This window comes from Balaenoptera physalus (genome assembly GCF_965194825.1).
Source record: "Balaenoptera physalus genome assembly, chromosome: X".
Lineage (NCBI taxonomy): Eukaryota > Metazoa > Chordata > Mammalia > Artiodactyla > Balaenopteridae > Balaenoptera > Balaenoptera physalus.
This window is the reverse complement of record NC_138903.1, coordinates 77,063,169-77,083,476: the sequence shown is the minus strand read 5'-3', so window position 1 is coordinate 77,083,476 and position 20,308 is coordinate 77,063,169. Positions and strand designations below refer to the sequence as shown.

Here is a 20,308-nt window from a genome sequence, read left to right as displayed (position 1 = left end):
CTCAATGGTGAAAAACTGAAAGCATTTCCTCTAAAATCAGGAAGAAGACAAGGTTTCCCCCTATCACCACTATTATTCAACATAGTTTTGGAAGTCTTAGCCATGGCAATCAGAGAAGAAAAAGAAATAAAAGAATCCAAATTGGTAAAGAAGTAAAACTGTCACTGTTTGCAGTTGACATGATATTATATACAGAAAATCCTAAAGATGCCACCAGAATACTACTAGAGCTAATCAATGAATTTAGTGAAGTTGCAGGATACAAAATTAATACACAAGAATCTCTTGCATTTCTGTACACTAACAAAGAAAGATCAGAAAGAGAAATTAAGGAAACAATCCCATTTTCCCTTGCAACAAAATGAATGAAATACCTAGGAATAAACCTACCAAAGGAGGCAAAAGAACTGTACTCAGAAAACTATAAGATACTGATAAAAGAAAACAAGGATGACACAAACAGATGGAGAGATATACCATGTTCTTGGATTGGAAGAATCAATAATGTGAAAATGACTATAGTACCCAAAGCAATCCACAGATTCAGTGTAATCACTATCATATTACCAATGGCAGCTTTCAAAGAAGCAGAACAAAAAATTTTACAATTTGTATGGAAACACAAAAGACCTCGAATAGCAAAAGCAATCTTGAGAGGAAAAAAAATGGAGCTGGAGGAATCAAGTTCCCTGACTTAGACTATTCTACAAAGCTACAGTAATCAAGACAGTATGGTACTGGTGCAAAAACAGAAATATAGAGCAATGGAACAGGACAGAAAGCCCAGAGATAAACCCCCACACCTATGGTCACCTAATCTGTGACAAAGGAGGCCAGAGTTTACAATGGAGCAAAGACAGCCTGTTCAATAACTGATGCTGAGAAAATTAGACAGCTACATGTAAAAGAATGAAATTAGAACACTCCCTAACATCATACACAAAAAATAAACTCAAAATAGATTAAATACCCAAACGTAAGACCAGACACTATAAAACTCCTAGAGGAAAATATAGGCAGAAGACTGACATAAATTGCATCAAGATTTTTTTGACCCACCTCCTAGAGTAATGAGAATAATAACAAAAATAAACAAATGGGACCTAAGGAAATTTAGAAGTTTTTGCCCAACAAAGGAAACCATAAACAAGATGAAAAAACAACCCTCAGAATGGGAGAAAATATTTGCAAATGAAGCAATTGACAAAGGATTAATCACCAAAATATACACACAGTTCATGCAGTTCAATTTCAAAAAAACAAACAACCCAATCAAAAAATGGGTGGACGACCTAAATAGACATTTCTGCAAAGATAGAGAGATGGCCAACAAACACATGAAAAGATGCTCAACATCTCTAATCATTAGAGAAATGCAAATCAATACTACAATGAGGTATCACCTCACACTGGTCAGAATGACCATCATCAAAAAATCTACAAACAATAAATGTTGGAGAGGGTGTGGAGAACAGGGAACCCTCTTAAACTGTTGGTGGGAATGTAAATTGATACAGCCACTATGGAGAACAGTATGGAGGTTCCTTAAAAAAAATTAAAATTTAACTACCATGTGACCCAGCAATCCCACTACTGGGCATATACCCAGAGAAAACCATAATTCAAAAAGTCTCATGCACCCCAGTGTTCATTGCAGCTCTATTTACAATAGCCAGGACATGGAAACAACCTAAATGTCTATCAACAATGCAATGGATAAAGAAGATGTGGTCCATATATACAATGGAACATTACTCAGCCATTAAAAGGAACAAATTTGGGTCATTTGTAGAGACATGGATGGACCTAGAGACTGTCATACGGAATGAAGTAAGTCAAAAAGAGGAAAACAAATGTCGTATATTAACACATATATGTGGAATCTAAAAAAATTGGTATAGACAATCTTATTTAGAAAGTAGAAATAGAGACACAGATGTAGAGAACAAATGTATGGATACCAAGGTGGAAAGGGGGTGGGATGAATTGGGAGATTGGGATTGAAATATATACATTATTGATACTATGTATGCAATAGATAACTAATAAGAACATACTGTATAGCACAGGGAACTCTACTCATTGCTCTGTGGTGACTTAAATGGGAAGGAAATACAAAAAAGAAGGGATATACGTATACGCATAGCTGATTCACTTTGTTGTACAGTTGAAACTAACACAACATTGTAAATCAACTATACTCCAATAAATAACTTTTAAAAAATAATAATAAAGTTGTTTAAATATGAAAAAAAAACCTATGGTAATAGCATTGCAAATGTACTGTCTGGTGACATTTACATATGTTTGATTCAACTGAGGAGGAAAGTCAGTATTGCCACTTGCTGTAACACTCCACAGTACAAAATTTTTTTAAACCATCCTTTTTGGCATGGCAATGTTATGGAACCTTTTGCAAGGACAATCACAATTATATAGAAAAAGATTTCAGTTTTGATCTTCTCCTCTCTACTTCTCCAAGGCATTTATACTTAAATCTCTTACAATTACCTCAAACTCAATACATCTAAATCATGGTTCATCAACTTCCTTTCCAGTGAAGTTTAAGATATTTTGGAAGTAGCTGAATTACCTAGTCAGTATCACTTGACATTGAAGAGCACATGGAAGAAATATTGGGTAGTTGTCACAAGATAGCACAGCAGAAATAAGTAGTGAAAACAATTCATTCAATGGCCAGGCTATGTCTGGATTTTTGCATTAGAGGCTCAGAGATAAACTAGATGTGACCCTTAACCTAAAGGAGTTCACAATTAGTAAGAGAGAAAAATAGGTATACAAGTAATCACGATGTGACAGATGGTTTAGATACAATTATATATGAATTCCTATGAGGCCATCTATGAGCTAAGATCTGAGTTTTCTTATATGTACTCCAATATTCCTGCTAGATTCAAGCCTGGCCCTGAACCACAACTTACTGATTTCGATCTTGAGTTCTTCTTAGATTCAGGACCTGCACTCTGTTCCTAAAGCCATCCCCTACTCCTAAGCCTTGGCTCTCAATCTTTAGTGCACACTTAAAACACTCTTCTGAAAATAATAATTCTAACATAAATAAAATGAAACTACTATTTAAAATAGCAATTTCAAATGCCTACAATAAACTATATTAAAAATTCAAAGAACCTGCACATGAAAGCAAATTTTAAAACACTATTAACTGGAAATACCAGACAGGCTCTTCAGGAATGGAAGAGATCTGCTTAAGGGAAAGTCTGCTGAACGAGACCCAGACTTGGACTCCTACAGGATTTTACCAAGGTTGTCAGTTAAACTCTGAGGCTGAATCAGGAATCACTGAGTTCAAAAACATATATGGATGGAGAAGTTGAAAGCATACTTATTAAGATAACTGGTTTGAACTTGCAAGGGATTTTCAATCTAGCTGTACAAGAACTGAAGCCATCAATTCTGGGTCAAGCCAATGACCCAGGCATAGTTGAAAGAGGCTACAAAACAGTATAAAACTGGCCATAGAGGAATGAAACAAACACACCACCAACAACAACAATAGCAACAGCAACGTTTATTGTCATCAGAGAATCAATTGACATATGTGCAACCAGTGCTTCATGGGAAAAGTGGTAGAAGTTGATATACATCCATTTGCTAATCAAAGAACCCAAAATTTTCTACTATTGATATTCAAGGAGGAAAATCATAAGAATATGTACAGCCAGCATTTAAAGGTCCCCTTAAGTGCATTATTCTGTTTGAGAGAGCTTCTGTTGAGTATAGCAAGGTTAATCACCAAATTTATAAAGATATTAGCATGGTAAGTATGAACTTTTACTGTCAATAAAACAATTCTGTAGAATAGCATGGGATTTTGTAATAAAGGAAAATATTTATGGATGATTTACTGGCTGACTATATTCACGGATATTTAGTGAATGACTGCCAGCTTGATTCAGCTCTGTCACATGCTTTCTCAAATAGCCAGTGAGCTTAAGAGCTCAAAGCACAGGTTGCTAAGAGATAATTATTAATTTTGCAAGAATAGAAGCATAGAAGGAAGTATGTATATATATATGTATACATATATATACACATATATGTGTGTATATATATATATATGTATGTGTACATATATATAAAATTATTGCTTCAGGAATATCAGGAAGCATTTGATAGCCATGCTTCAATTTCATGAAAAATTCAAGACATAAATTTTATTTTTTACCAAATATTAAAAAAAAAAAAGTAAATAAAAGAGGGCCTAATAAAATAGAAAACATATACTGTACCTTGCTCTTGGGAGGAAGATTCAATAATGTAAAGAAGTTAGTTCTCTGCATAAATTCAATGTGATCATTCATGTGGAGAAAATAAATATACAAGAATAGGTAGAAATATTCTGGAAAAGGAAAGTATTAGAGGTGGAGGTCAATTGGAACTACCAGATATTAAAACATATTATAAAGCTACAGTATTTTAAATATATTGGTACAGACACATGAATAGATAGAAAGATACATGGAATAGAAAGGAGAGGTCAGCTATGGATACAAATACATATAGAAATTAAGTGTCTGATGAGATGAAACTTCAAATCAGAGTAAAAAAATATAAATTATTTGAAAAATAATTCCTTAAATCAAAGATATATTTTCAAAAATAAATAGTTAAATTCAAGGAGTAAGAAGCATGAGATTGTTTTTCTTAGAAACTCTGGGGATGAGAAAAGACTGCCTGAGCAAAATATAAAACAGAAGTCCAGAAGACATAAAATGATTCATGTAGTTTACTACATGAATTTTATAAAAAATAATATATAGCAAATTATATCATAAAGCAAGTCAAAATATAAAAGTCAAACTGGGGGAAATATTAACAACACATATGACAGGCAAAAAGTTCATTTCCTTTATGTACAAATAGCCCTTAGAAATCAATAAAATAGGGGAAAAACCCAAAAATCTCAATAGGAAAATAGAAAATGACATGGATAAATAACAGTAACAATAAACTAAAAAATTGCTATAAACATAAAAAGTATTCAGTATCACTCCTAATTTTAACAATAAACATGAAAATAAACTTTTGAAAGTTTGACAATAAATTTTGTTGTGCAAGATTTGAAGGAAATACATATTTCTCTTACATTTTTATTGGGAGTCCACATTAATTAAAAAAAAAACTTGGGCTTCCCTGGTGGCGCAGTGGTTGAGAATCTGCCTGCCAATGCAGGGGACACGGGTTCGAGCCCTGGTCTGCGAAGATCCCACATGCTGCGGAGCAACTAGGACTGTGAGCCACAATTACTGAGCCTGCGCGTCTGGAGCCTGTGCTCCGCAACAAGAGAGGCCGCGATAGTGAGAGGCCCGCGCACCGTGATGAAGAGTGGCCCCCACTTTCCACAACTAGAGAAAGCCCTTGCACAGAAATGAAGACCCAACACAGCCATAAATAAATAAATAAATAAATAAACCCAAAGTTTAAAAATAAAACAAAAAAAACCACTTTATGTTGGGTAATTTGGGAATACTTATCAAAATAATAAGTGCATATATAATTTTACCTAATAATTACACTTCTACAAATATATCTTACAGCTACATTCACAAATACAGGAACAATGAACATTGATTTTCATTTCAGCATTATAGTAGTGAACAAACTAAATGAATTATTAGCTGAATGAAATATGGAATTAATATAATGGAATTACATACTTAGCAAAGAATTATAACACATCTGCCATGTGCCAAACACTGTTTCAGGAGCTAATGATAAAGCAGTGATAGATGAGATCTCTGTTCTCATTAAGGTTACCTTCTATTTGTATGGTGGGAAAATAGACAAAAACAAGTAAACAGATAAATGAACAAGATTATTTCAAATAGTAAAGGTTGAGGACAATTAAATAGTGTGCTATGATGAGAGTGTAACTACTTGATATTGGGTGATCAGAAAAAGACTCTCAAAAAGTTGAAATTAAACAGTGAGCTGAATGAAGTGAGAAAGTGAGCCATGAGTGAGTGGGGGAGGAGTCTGGTTAGAAGAACATTTCACAAAATGTGCATACATGGCCAGTATATAAAATAAAGTGGGTCTAGATGTACTGATGTTTAAAGAGCTTCAAGATACATTGTCAAGTGGAAAAAAATCTAAGTGCATAATAATATGTATAGTACACTTTAATGAGTGTAGAGAAAAAAAACACATGATTTTTGACAAGACTAGATCTGGAATGATTCAGAAGAAACTGATCTCAACAGATGACTATGGAGAAGAGAGCTGGGAAACTCAGGATCAGGTATGGGAGGGAGATTTACTTTTCACAGTACATTCCCTTCTATACTTTTTGAATGTCTTTGTCATATGTATGTATTACTTTAAAAACAAACTGTGGGAAGCAAAATTCTGAGATGCTCTCCACAAGACTCCTGGTCCGTGGTATTCAAATAAAGACTAATATAGGTACTACAGTGAAGGGATTTTGAAGTTGTGAATAAAGTCGTAAATCAGTTGACCTTAAAATACAGAGAACATCTGGGGGGCCTGTCTTAATCATATAAACCCTTTAAAAGCAGAAAGTTTTAAAAGATCAGTTTCCAAAACATAAAGATGGTATAGATCGTATGAGGGTTCTGTTAATGGAACTATGACTTCTGTATAGGGAGACAGTCAACCCACTGCAAATCAGTGAGCAGAGAAATGGGAAAATAAATATCCTGACCTCAGTTACTTCCCTACTCTGACCTTTACTGGATAAAATGCTGGATATTTTACTAGATATTTTAATTGCATTTACATATTTTGAGATCACTGATATTTTGGTAGTTCTGTGAAATGGAGTAAGTCAATAAACAAAAAAATGTTATATTTTTCTGTTATGATTTTTAATGTTGATACAGCTTGTTCTGGTTTCTTCACTTTGTTGACATAGGTGATTTTTTAAACCAATGTTGATATATCATAAATCAAAGTCTATATTACAATGCTGTTAATTAACTCTGTTAATATCAACTATTATTTATACTCTATTAATATTCTGTTAGAAATCTGTATATGTATTTTTTTAAAGGCATACAAGTAGATAAACTAGAAGACCCTGTGAGGCTTATTTCTCTTTTCGTGAATAAATTGCTTTTATATTTTTCATTAAAAAAAAAAAAGCTGAAATTTGTAGCTGGCTGGTTGTAGAAGAGGAAACCAGAGATTCAAAGCACCAGAAGAATTTAATGTGCTGTTGCTGACTTGAAGATGAAAGGGCCCCAACAGCAAGGACTTGGAGCAACCTCTGGGAGCTGAGAGTTGCCCCTGGTCAACAGCCAGCAAGAGAATGAGAATCCCAGTCTTACAACCATAAGAAGCTGAGTTCTGTCCACAACTTGAATGAATTTAGAAGAGGACCCTGAGCCACAGATGAGAGAGCAGCCTCATTTAACATTTTCCAACCAGGCCATGCCCAGACTTCTGACCTATGGAAAATGTGAGATAATAAATGAATGATGTTTTAAGGTGCTATTTTTGAGGTAACTTGTTATATAACAATAGAAAACTAATACACAAGCAAATAAAACTACAAGCAAATTCTAATTTCCTAAGGATTCTAATTCAAAGGTCTGAAATTGGGCCTAGGCCTCTGCAGTTTAAATAAACTCAACTAGTGACTTTGATACATGTAGGTCAATTGGCCATACCTTGTGAAAAAATTATGAGCTAGAGATTCCTTTGACCATGGCTGACCCACCATATTGAATTCTTGAGTGCCCACCAAGCAGGATTATGATTCTACTATGACCTTTTGGGCATTTTGACTGATGTTGCCATTCTTCTTTTATGAGGCTTGCTCGTATATCCAGTTAGTTACTTTAGCCTTGCCCATTTCCAGTAGATTTCATCTTCTACTAAGGTCTATGCATATATCTGGCCCATGTGGATTATGCAAGCTCTACCCTATAATTCTATATCTTTTCTGATCTCCTTTAGCATTTAATGTCTGTGCATTCTTTTAGCCCTTAAACAGAACAGATAACGTATTACATTTGCATGTGGATTTATTGATAGCTAATGACATTGTGAGATCTTGAACAATAAGAAATAAATTTAAACTTCATTTTATTTCTTTCATAGCAAATATCAGCTTTCTATACACATAGCACATGCTCCAGAATAATAAATGAATGAATAAGATGATTGGTTGCTATCAAGAAATCCCTAGGCAAATATCAAGTTTTTAAATTATTTTTAAATTGTATGCCATCTACCAGAAGGTTATTCAAAATTTACTGAAAATCTAGTCAGTGACAAATACTCTACTAAACACAGTGACAGAAAAAAGTAGTGCCCTTTGAGAACTCATAGTCTAATTGTAGAGACATCTTGCAAAGAAATAACATCTATACAATATAATAAGTATTTTAGACATATAAATCAAGTATTGAGGAAGTAATTATTAACTATGAGAGTAAGAAAAGGCTTCACAGAGGAGGTCACATCTAAGGGGAATTCCTAAGGACAAGTAGAATCTTACCAGTTACATGAGAGAAGTACTGTTTAATGATCTCGTACAGAAGTATACTTTTGAGCTAAAGATTAGGAATCACCTTAGATATACAAATGCTATTATATTTTTTCAATTCCTTAGGTTTAGATGTTCTTCAGAAATCAGGACACTTCATATTTTAAAAATGTAATGGGACATATATTACATATATTAACACTCCCATCACTATCTGGAACAGCATCCCATAATCAAATCGATAAATATTTCTGTCATGAAGTATATAAATATTTACATTAGGTGTATAAGTAAAGATAATAAACAGTCATAAATCAGTTCAGATCATGTCCACCACTAAATGAATTTTGGCACCAATTTAAAAAGAAAAACACTTTAACTTTTCAGTGTTTTTTGTAATTACAGATTCAATCATGGAACTATTCATCTTTTAAATATTTTTGTGCAAGCATTTGGTTTCTTTCAACTAATTGGTGATTTCATAGGACCTCTTCATAAGTTGTTAAGTTAAAAATTGAAAACAGATAAACTCAAGCAACATCTGTAGTCCAGATTTGGCAGGCCAGGTAAACACAACAGTACCTGAACAAGAATCATTCCTGTCTGCCTGTGGCTCCTTGCATGGCTGAATTCACTTAAGTGAAAATTTCTGATCCTGAAAAAATAACCCAACTACAAATTTCTAAATTGAATACATGTATAATCAACTTTTATGTTCACAAAAGGGGAAATAGATACTTCTGGCAGAAAATATGGCCTAAAGACATAATACCACACTCAGAAATGAGGCAGATCTTTCATAATATGAGTTACAGGAAGAAAATATACTTTTCTCATAGACATAATAAATTAAATATCTTTTTCTCCTGGCAAATACATCTTGTCAAACCCACTATGCATACTTCATAGGGGTGATGTAAAGGGAGTGCAGATAGGAACATGAACTCCAGTTGCTAGTCCCTAAGAGCAATAGAAATGCTAATTTTTGAAAATTCTAGTATGATGGCAAGCAAAGCATAGGGAGAGAGGATGCAAACACATTACATTGATCTGGAGATTATTTATTCTTCCTATGCCACTCTTCTTCCACTTTCCCTTGAAGCTAATTGCTCTGTCTTCTGTGCTTCTTTTTATTTTTGTTTAGACATCTGTTAGAGAACTCTTTACACTGTGCATTTATTTATTTAAATGAGCTACTCCAGTATTAGACTGAGTTCCTCCCAGGGCAGGAACTGTCCAGTTCATTTATGTAACTAACTGTCTCAGTACCTGCTGGCTACCTCTACCTAACACAGAAGTCAATAGTAGGCAATCAATAAATAAGGGACTTTATGAATGAATAAACTAAACAAAATGAAAGTAAAAAGGAAAGTCTGATCTACATGACTTTCTCACTCATTTCAATTTGAATTCTTTGTGGCCCTGGGCACAAATAAGCAATATGAGCCTGCTAACAAGCACATTAGGTTCCATACCAGTGGGCACATTCATTTACTACACACAAGAAACCAGCAGAGGACATTAAAACTCACAAAATGGGATTTCTTTCATTTCAAAGTGCCTCACATGAGTTTCCCTTAGCTACAAATATCTGTTAAGTGGGTACTAGCAGACTTTCTCTTGCTTTTCTCAAGCCTTTTTTTTTTTTTCAGATTACCTCTTGCTTTGTTGCCTTTGATATTGACAATTACAGATGGATGCTATTGTTTCAGGAGCACAGAATGCATAGTTATCACAAATTCAGGCTTTCATAAGTTTAAATTTCTGAGAAAATTCTTCCCTTTCCTGTCTGCCTCTATAATGCATATTTTATTTTGAAGAGCAGCCATCCATTCCATAAAAGATGGATATATTTTAAAGCATTTTACAAGATATGATTTAGAGGAAATAAGGCCTATACAATTGCAGCATTTTTTCCATAGTGCATTTATTATGATGAAAAGCAAGTTAGGGAGAAAATTTTAATGATATCCATTGGTATTCATCAACCTCCAAAGCTGTCACTGGGATGATCTTGTGTCAACTCTCCCCTCTCTTGCAATGGCTAGTTAAGTAAACCTTGATATTTAGCCACCTGCATTATTTGTAAAAGTCTCTGTAATGGAAGATTCCCTAATGTGAAATATTTATGAGCCTAAATAAAGTTTTAGAATGAGCTATTTCTAACAATTACAATATTAACAGAATTATTTGGTAAGAAGCAGATATAAATGTGATGAAAAGAAAGACATCATTACTGTTATGATCCTAATCATGATAGTGCCACCTCATTAGTATAACAACTCTATAAATTTTTATTTTAGTTTCTTTCTCCTTAAAGGAAATGATAAATAAAATGCAAGTAAAATAGAGTACATGCATCTTCAAACTTCTAGTCTATTCTTGAAATTATTCTAATAAATTTCAGCTTCCAGGGACTTCCCTCATGGTCCAATGGTAAGGAATCCACCTTACAATGCAGGGGACGTGGGTTCGAGCCCTGGTCAGGGAACTAAGATACCACATGCCACTGGGCAACTAAGCCTGTGCACCACAACTACTGAGCTCACGTGCCTCAACTAGAGAGAGAAAATCCGCACACCACTACTAGAGAGAATCCTGTGCGCTGCAACGAAAGATCCTGCATGCCTCAACAAAGATCCCATGTGCCTCAACTGAAGACCCAACCCAGCCAAAAATAAATTAAATAAATAAATAAATAATAAATCTTAAAAAAAAATTCAGCTTCCAGACTCTACTACTACTCTACTATGCTTATTAAAAATGCAGTTTTAAGCAAATTGAATTAATAATAACAAATATCTTTACTTTCTCTTTGTCAACTACTCTCTTCTCCTCTACAGTCTAATGGAGTATGCATAAGTAAGTATAAATATAAATGTCAAAAGCTAGTTTATAAAATCTAAACCTCTGAAGTCACAGATTAAAAAGTAGTTTCTAGTTAATGTATACTGTATAGAATAGAGTGAATGATTACCAAATGGGCTGCTACTGCTAAAACATTTAATACACTAGGTAAGCTCTAAGCTAAAATTTATGTAAACTTATGTTTGTAGTATCAAAATACGGTTTGAAGTGTTTTAATAGTCTAAGCAATTTTGCCCTAGGATAGTTCCTTGAGCCCTAGGCTCACTGGAAATCTCTACTTGAACACCTCAAACTCAATATACCCCTAAATGAACTCAGTATCTTCTACCTAAAATCTGCTCATTTGCCCTCTTGTGGTCTCTGTGAATGCCACCACCATCCATCCAGTGGCCCAAAACAGAAGAATCAAAATCATCTCAATCTCTTCCTCTTCATCCCTGTGAGTCTTACTCATCAAGTCAGACACAAAGTCTTGTCAATATTATCTTCTAAAAATCTCTGAAACATGTACCAATTTCTCCAGACCCCACAACTCTCCCACATGCACCCCATGTTCACTTTTTGCCATGTTCTTCACCAGTCTATACTCCCATCATACATTTCTCTGTGTTTTGCTTCCTTATATTTCTGGACCTTTGCCCGTGCTGCTTCTTCTATGTCAAAACATCCTTCTTAGCACAAATAGCTCCTCTGTTTCTTACATGACTCAGCTCAGGCAATATCTCCTCTCAGAAGCCTTCCTTGATTACCCTACCACCCACAGTCTGGGTTAGGAATTGTGTTTTGTGCTGAAGACAATGTGAAACCATGAAGGACCTAAGCAGGAAATTTTTAGAAAGATGAGCAAGATGAGCTACACATGGGTGGGTTCACTATTTGTCTTAGTCGGTCTGGGCTGCTATAACAAATTACCATAGACTTGGTGGCTTAATCAACAAACATTTATTTCTCACAGTTCTTGAGTCTGTAAAGTCCAAGATTAAGGTTCCAACAGATTTTGTGTTCCTGGTCTGCAAACAGCCAGCTTCTTGCTGTATCCTCACATAGTGGAGAGATAGATCATTTCTCTCATGTCTCTTCTTATAAAGGTACTAATCCCATTCATGAGGGCTCTACCTTCATAACTAATTACCTCCCAAAGGCTACACCTCCAAATGCCATCACATTGAGGATTAAGGCTTCAACGTATGAACTGGGGGGGGGGTACAAATATTCAGTCCACAGCATTCCATCCATAGTCTCTAAAAATTTACGTGCTTTTCACATACAAAATATATTCACTTTATCCCAACAGCCCGCAAAGTATTAACTCATCCATTATCAACTCTCAAGTCTAAAGCCCAAAGTCTCACCTAAATATCATCTAAATCAGGTATGGGTGAGACTTGAGAGGTACAATTAATACTGAGGCAAAATTCCTCACCAGCTATGAACCTGTGAAACCAAACAAGTTATGTGCTTCCAAAATATATGGTGGGACAAGCATAGGCTAGATTTTCCCATTCTAAATGGGATAATTTGGAAAGATAAAAGGGGTGATAGGTCCCAAGCAAGTCCAAAACCTAGCAAGGCAAACTTTATGAGATCAAAGAGGATTGGCTTTGGCTCTATGCTCTGTCTTTCAGACCCACTGGGGTGGAGGTCTCACTTTCTGGACCCACTGAGGTGGCAGTTCTTCCCCTGCAGCTCTGCCAGGTAGGGTTTATGCCTCCCAGACTTGGAGCAACCCCATTACCATAGCTCTGTGTGGTCCTCTTCCCAAGGCTTTGGGCAGAGGCTATTCGGCCTGTTGAAACCAAAATGTTACCAACGCCCTCTTTTAAAAACTAGGACGGCAGCCTTGATAATCTCTGAATTGCCTTCAGGATCATTCTTTCCCTGTCTCAACAGCCCACTTAAACACCTAAATGGCTCTATGATCTCATCCTGTAAAATCCAAGAAATTTCACAGCTTTCCTTCATTTCATCCTGCTTTCTCTGTCCCCTTTAGCTGAAACTGACATGTTCCTACTGGGAGAGCTAATTAGTTCTGTGGTTCACACTTGCGCTAAAATTCTTATCAGTTGATCACACATCATTAGTGTTCTCTTCCAAACATGTTTTTATCATTTTTTTTTAATATGGACAGGCTCAGATTTTCCTAATCTTTAAGTTCCGCTTCCTTTCTGCTTAACAATTCTGCCTTCAACTTGTTCGTCTTTTTGCATTTTACTGTAGCAGCCAAGAGGAACCAAGCCACTTCTTCAACATTATGCTTAGAAACCTCTTCAGTTAAACATCCAATTTCATCACTCACAAGTTCTACCTTCCACAAAACGTTAGAACACAAATGCAATTCAACCAAATTCTTTGCTACTTTATAACAAGGGCCACCTTTACTCCAGTTTCCATCAGGTTCTTCATTTCTTTCTGAGACTTCATCAGAATGGCCTCTACCATCCATATTTTTAGCAGTATTCTTTTCCTGATGATTTATGCATTTTCTAAGAAAATGTAAGCTTTCTTTCCAGCTTGCCTCTTTCTGAGTCCTCACCACTATCGCCTTTAGCAGTCGCTTCATTGCAATATCAGTTTTTTCTAACATGCACCTTAAAATTCCTCCAGCCTCTACCTGTTCCGTAGCTCCAAAGCCACTTTCAAATTTTTAGGTATTTGTTACTGCAGCACTTTACTTCTTGGTACCAATTTCTGTCTTAGCTTGGGTTTCTATAACAAATTACTCTGGAATAACTGTATTACACTCATTCTAAAACTCAGGTCTGATTAGAATACTCCCTTGCTTAAGACATTTCAATACCTCTACATCAATTTCAGTATGAATCGTTATTCCTTAATATGATATACAAAACCCTTCATTATCGCCTAGATACTGCCTACCTGGTCAGACACATCCTCTACCACTGCCCTACATATACCCCACACATATGTCTGCCTTTTGGCATCAACCTTCCCTCCATCTATGCTCCAACCATACTGAACTATTTGTACTTCCTGAATGGGCCATGTTCTCTTAGATCTCTGGGCGTTTGCACATATTGTTCCTTTTGACTAGAATATAATGAATTTTGAGCTTATCTCTTTATAAGAGTTCGTATAATAATCTTATTTAGTATCCAGAGCAGGCAACTCCAGGTATTTCTCTGGGTTAAATGTCCTCTATGCCTGGGTTACATGCCTCTCTTCTGAGCTTTAGTAGCACCCCTTACTTTTCATTTTTTTAGTCTTTCACAGTAGATTGAGAGTGCTTAGAGAGTAAGGATCATTTTTACTTAACTCCATTTCCAGTAATAACATGGTAAGTGGAACACTCTACATGATTAATAAGAGTCAGATGTAGTTTTCTGAATGTGTTTAAGATGAGCATTAACTATTTTAAATGTATACCATTTTACAAGTACTAATATACATACAAATACCTGATACAACAATTATAATAAACACTTCATTAAGGCAAATATCTTGAGAATCTGAAATTTGTAACACTGTTAGTCCAGTTCTAGGAATAATATGCAGTTGAAACTAATAAGATCATTACTTAAATGAAACAATTTATTTTATACTTCCATGCTGGTTCAAATTAGAGAAATATTCTGTATTCATTGTATTTTTAATATTTTTTCCTGGGTTAAGAATGGATTAAGTAATATTTCTATCAGAACTGCAAAAACATTCTCCACAATGTATCCTTAAAAAATACAATTTAATTTCTCTTTGCCTTGGTAAAATTGTAGTAGATACAGGGATATCGAGAGAAAGGTGAAAATAAACCTATCTACTGAGAGCTGAGAACCTATTTGGATGAAGCAGTTACCATAGATTCTTCACCTACCATTTCTTTTTTAATACACACTGCCACATTCCTGTCATACACAGAACCCCTGTTAGACAAGAACACTTCATATAAACTCCTTCTCACTCAAGTGTTATAAGGACAAATGGAAAATACCTGGAGCTGCCTGCTCTGGATAGTAAATAATATCATCATATTAATTTTATGTGGATCACAATGTTCATTGCAGCTCTATTTACAATAGCCAGGACATGGTAGCAACCTAAGTGTCTGTCAAGAGATGAATGGATAAAGAAGGTGTGGCACACATAGACAATGGAATATTACTCAGCCATAAAAAGAAACGAAATTGAGTTATTTGTAGTGAGGTGGATGGACCTAGAGTCTGTCATACAGAGTGAAGTAAGTCAGAAAGAGAAGAACAAATACAGTATGCTAACACATATATATGGAATCTAAGGAAAAAAAAAAGTCATGAAGAACCTAGGTGCAAGACAGGAATAAAGACACAGACGTAGAGAATGGACTTGAGGACACGGGGAGTGGGAACGGTAAGCTGTGATGAAGTGAGAGAGTGGCATGGACATATATACACTACCAAATGAAAAATAGCTAGCTAGTGGGAAGCAGCTGCATAGCACAAGGAGATCAGCTCGGTGTTTTGTGACCACCTAGAGGGGTGGGATAAGGAGGGTTGGAGGGAGATGCAAGAGGGAGGAGATATGGGAATACATGTATATGTATAGCTGATTCAGTTTGTTATAAAGCAGAAACTAACACACCGTTGTAAAGAAATTATACTCCAATAAAGATGTTAAAAAAATTTATGTGGAGATAAGCTCAAAGTTAAGTTACTAACTGGGCCTTAGGACCTAGGGCATATGTGATGAGAAGAAATAAATCACACTGAGAATACTCAGCAAAGAAAGCAGGATGATAAATAGGAAATTAACTAGAACAATTAAAACAGGAGATGAGTCATCTAAACACAGAGCCTTCATTGTTGGCACATAGTAGCTAATTGCTCTGATAAGTATTCTGAGAATTTGAAATAGTAGAAGTCACTAGTGCCAGGAAACTAGCAGTATCTTGATACACATTGCTTTTCAAAAAATATAAAACTATCATAATTCACACTTTTAATATTGCGCCTTGCATTTCAGTTCCTTTTAGTCCCATTTACAAGAGAGATAATACTTTGTACCTGTCATGTTCACCAAATCATCTTTCTCTTTTTTGTGTGTGATTCCAGTTATTTAAATGTTGATGAAACAATAAATAACCAATGCTTGTTATGCGAAATTTTATTTAGGTGTCATATTTCTTCTTTATTCTTGAATCTAATAAATAAGGGTCTTTTGTGTAATGTAACTTAATACAGGCAAGGAGTAGTCAAGTCATGCAAAACAATTTTTTATTGATGAAAAGTCTAATTTTGTTAGGTCTAATTTTACATCATGGTAGTATATAAATATAAGATCAAAAGAAATAAAAATTAATGGGGCTCTCCTGATGTCTATGAAAATATGCATACATTTCCATTTGACCAGGCTATTTTTACTACACTGTATTGTTGTTACTCCTTGAAGAAAGTTACATTGTCAAAGAAAAGACTCATTTTTACAGTAAGTTTTTTAATAAAAGTCACTTTTAAAAATTACCTTTTTTGGCCTCACAATTGTGAGTCCTTAATGTTTCAATTTAAAATAGAAAAACTAAAAGTACAAATTTCAGGTAACAAAAAACATCAGCAAAAATGGCAGGGTGAAGACCTCTGAAAACCCACTCCTCTATAAAAACAATGAGAATACTGGCAAAAATTGTCAGAATAAATTTACTCACAACTCTAGTAATTAAGCAAAGGCTTACACCAATCTGGGAAGCCTATGTTCAAGAAATATATCTGAATCCTGATAAGAACAATGGAATCTGTGGCAGGTTAACTTGGCCTAATCCCATCACTCCTTTGACAGCAACAAGATACGCTTGAATACCAAAAGCCCATAGTCACAGCGAAAACCAGCAAGCAGCCTGGCATTGAAGGGAGCAGAATGAGGTTGTAACTCTTGCAGAGCCCCATTCCAAGAGAATTATTTTTATTTGAAATGGCTGGATTACCCTGGAAGACCTCACTTGCAAGATTGTCTTTACTTGGCCTCAGAGCTCACTCAGTGTGAATTGTCTTTTCTCTGGGAGCACGTCAAAAACAATCAGAAGCAATTGTTGAGCATTGTGAGTAACTAGGATGATGATTAAAACTTGAGGCAAACATTTAGCTAATCAAACTCCTTAGAATGAAAAGCTGAGAAATTAGAGATATATATGGGGTTTTGAAAAGCTCAAACATATTCTTGGAAATCTAAATGGTCATGTACTCACCTATTGCTATGCAGGATGTTCAGCAAAGACCTAAGCAGGCACTAAGCCTCATTAGTGGCTAACCTTGAGGCTTTGAGCTAGCAGGAAGTGAAGGCTAAAGCAAAGTAGTAAAATGCCTAGCTGAGTGTTCAAAGTGTGTCCCAACATGAACATAGGTCTCTTAGCAAAGATTGGGAGACATATTGTTTACAGATATTTAAGAAAATCTCTGTTAAATCGTTAGGTGACCAGCAAATTAATTGGAGAGAGACATAAGTGACCACACATGACAAAGAATATGGACTTTACAAAATTAGTTCAGAAAATTCACCAAACAAGCAAACAACAAAAGCAAAGTCAACAAAAACAACCAACACTAGGGTGAGAGGAGAATGTGATTTCCAGAAGTGTCATACTATATTATTTAAAATGTCTGGTTTTCCTTATCAAGGTCACCAAGAGCCTGCATGCAGGATTTTGCTCTCACCCTCTCTCCCCACTTCATCATGGCCTTTACCCTCAGGAGTCCCACTCCAGGCCCTCAGGCTTGCTAACTGATCCATGCAAACTCCAAGCCTATTTCTGCTTCCCCCATTTGCCTGTGGATGCTCTCCGCCAGAACTCTGTTCAGCTGTCCAATCTCCATCTTTAGGTCTCAGAGCAGAAACACATGCCCTGACCATCATTTCTAAAGCCACAGTCCCTCCCATCCGGGAAGAGGATGCAGTAAATGAGGTGAGGATGAGGAGGAGAGACTTTTCACAATACTGGTCCTGGATCTTGGAAGAAAGAGGTGCCATTTAATGGAGGGAAGCAAAGAAGATACTTGGATGGGAAGAGGGCCATGGGCAGCATAGAGAAGCAGCATGATAAGCAGATATTGTCAGAATCTGGCCCACAGCCCTGAAACACCCCCCAACACACACACACACACACACACACACACACACACACACACACTGATGTATTCAGCTTCCAGGCCTCTCTGCCTCAGGGTGTTTTGTGTTCTCTGGGTGGGCTCAGCCTGTGAGCCTGCACTCTGGGCAGGCTGGATGTGCCAGGGAATCAGCACCCAGGAGTGACCCAAGTGATGGAGGACCCAAGAATTTCGGTGAGCAAAACCCCCATTGTTAGGCAAATGTATAGAAACAGAACGTAGACTAGTGGTTGTCTAAGGCTGGGAGGGATGGAGGAGGTGGGGGATGGCAGCTAAGAAGTACAGGGTTTCTTTCTGGGATGATGGACATGTTCTAAAGTTGATTATGGTGATGGAGGCACAGCTCTGTGAATACACCAAAAGCCAGTGAGTTGTATGCTTTAAATGGGAGAATTGTGTGGCATATTAATTACATCTCAATAAAACTCTTTTTAAAAAATTAAAAAAATAAATGTCTGGTTTTCAATAAAAACAATACTAGACATGCAAACAAATTAAAAAGTATAGCCCATACACAAGAAAAAAAGCAATCAATAGAAAATGTCCCTGAGGAAGCATAAACATTGGGCTTACTAAAAAAAGACTTTAATCAGCTATTTTAAACATGTTCAAAAAACGAAAAAGAAGTCATGTCTGAAGAAAAAAAGTTAGTAGGAGAACAATGTGTCAAAAAACAGAGAATATTAATAAAGAAAGAAAATTTTAAAAAGGAACCAAATAGAAGTTCTGGAGTTAAAACATAGAATAATTGAAATTCAAATTTTATTAAGAGGCTTAATAGCATATTTGAGCAAGGGGAAGAAAGAATCAGGAAACTCAAAGGTAGGTTAATTGAGATATCTTATCTGAAGAAAAGAAATAAAATTAAAGAAAAATAAACAGAACCTAAGAAACCTGTGGGACACCATCAAGCATACCAAAATGCACATAATGAGAGTTCAGAAAGAGGAGAGAGAAAAAGGAGGAAAAAATATTTGAAAAAATAATGGCAAAAAAACTTCCTCATTTGGATGAAATACATTAATATACACATCCAAGGTGCTCAGTGAACTCCAGTAGAATAAATTCAAAGAAATCCAAACTCAGATATACCATAATCCATAATCAAACTGTTGAAAGACAAAGAAAATCCTGAAAACAGCAAGAGACAGGTGACTCATCACATCCATAAAATCTTCTACAAGATTAAAAGGCTGATTTATCATCAGAAACCATGGAGGCCAGAAGGCACTGGGATAGCACATTAACAGTGCTGAAAGAAAATAACTGTCAACCAAGTATTCTATATCCATCAAAACAATTCTTCAAAAATGAATAAGAGAAAAATGACAGCATAGGAACTTCTACCACTCATCCCCCCAAAAACATCAATCTGAACTACTATCTGTGCTTGAAAATGCCTTAACATAAGCCAAGTACTTGAGGTGAAAGAGTACAGCACTTGGGTAAAGCACAGAAATAAGAAAGGACTTATTGGGGAGAGTAGAAAAGATAGATTCAAACTACTACCATTACTCCTCCAAACCCAGGCAACCCAGTGTGGACAGAGAAACATTCCTGTGGCAGAAAGAGAGTAGAGTGAGTGTCCTACTTTACCACAGACCCCAGAGTCAGCCTGCCCCAGCACCAGGCTGACTCACACAACTTTAAGTGGCTCCCTGCTGGATCCTACAAATATAGGCCACCTCTGACTTCTCAACCCAGTGCCTGCTAGCTCCAGTGACTCCAAGCAGCTCAAACAGTTCTTTTTAATTTTTTTTTTTTGATTTTATTTTATTTTTTTTATTCAAACAGAAAGTCACAAAAATTATAATCATCCTCATCAGTTCACTCAGTCCCATGTAATTAATTTTTTTTTCAT

General features: G+C 35.7%; 2 long non-coding RNA genes across 2 annotated transcripts in view; one reads left to right on the top strand and one right to left on the bottom strand.

Annotated features, from left to right (window-relative positions):
• LOC309653125 overlaps positions 1-20,308 on the bottom strand; it is a 701,885-nt gene that overhangs the window by 16,848 nt on the left and 664,729 nt on the right. Inside the window, exon 2 of the long non-coding RNA XR_014258998.1 lies at positions 1-20,308. This exon is cut by the window's left edge and continues 16,848 nt beyond it. This is a non-coding gene — a long non-coding RNA (uncharacterized lncRNA).
• Positions 1-20,308, top strand: part of LOC309653140 — an 803,279-nt gene that overhangs the window by 728,206 nt on the left and 54,765 nt on the right. The window lies entirely within an intron of this gene.